Source organism: Galeopterus variegatus, unplaced genomic scaffold (assembly GCF_000696425.1).
Source record: "Galeopterus variegatus unplaced genomic scaffold, G_variegatus-3.0.2 Scaffold3398, whole genome shotgun sequence".
NCBI lineage: Eukaryota > Metazoa > Chordata > Mammalia > Dermoptera > Cynocephalidae > Galeopterus > Galeopterus variegatus.
The window spans coordinates 131,414-132,057 of record NW_007729509.1 but is presented as its reverse complement, the minus strand read 5'-3'; positions in this window follow the sequence as shown (position 1 = coordinate 132,057).

Genomic DNA, 644 nt, shown 5'->3' with positions numbered 1-644 from the left:
GCTTCTCTCTTGCAGCTTTTAAGATTCTCTCTTTGTCTTTGAGTTTTGCCAATTTGACTATAACATGTCTTGGAGAAGACCTTTTTGGGTTGAATACGTTTGGAGATCATTGAGCTTCCTGGATCTGTGATTTTTCCTATACCTAGGAAGTTTTCTTCCACTATTTTGCAGTCAAATGCTCTACCCCTGAGCTATACCCCCTGTCTTCCACTATTTTGTTGAATATGTTTTCAATGCAATCTCCTTTATCCTCCCCTTCTGGAATACCGTTGACTCAGATATTTGAGCACTTAAAGTTGGCTGATATCTCTCTCAGATTTTCTTCAATGCCTTTGATTCTTTTTTCTTTTTTTGTCTGCCTGTGTTATTTCAAACAGCTCATCTTCAAGTTCAGAGGTTCTCTCTTCAACTTCTGCAAGCCTGCTGGTTAAACTCTCCGTTGTGTTTTTTATTTCATTGAATAAATTCTTCAGTTTGGCAATTTCTGCTACATTTTTTTTCAGGGCATTGATTTCCTTGTACATTTCTTCTTTCAAGTCCTGTATACTTTGCCTCCTTTCATCATGTTGTCTAGCTGAGTTTGCTTTTATCTCATTCAGTTTCCTTAGAATTATCACTCGAAATTCCTTGTCAGTCATTTCAAG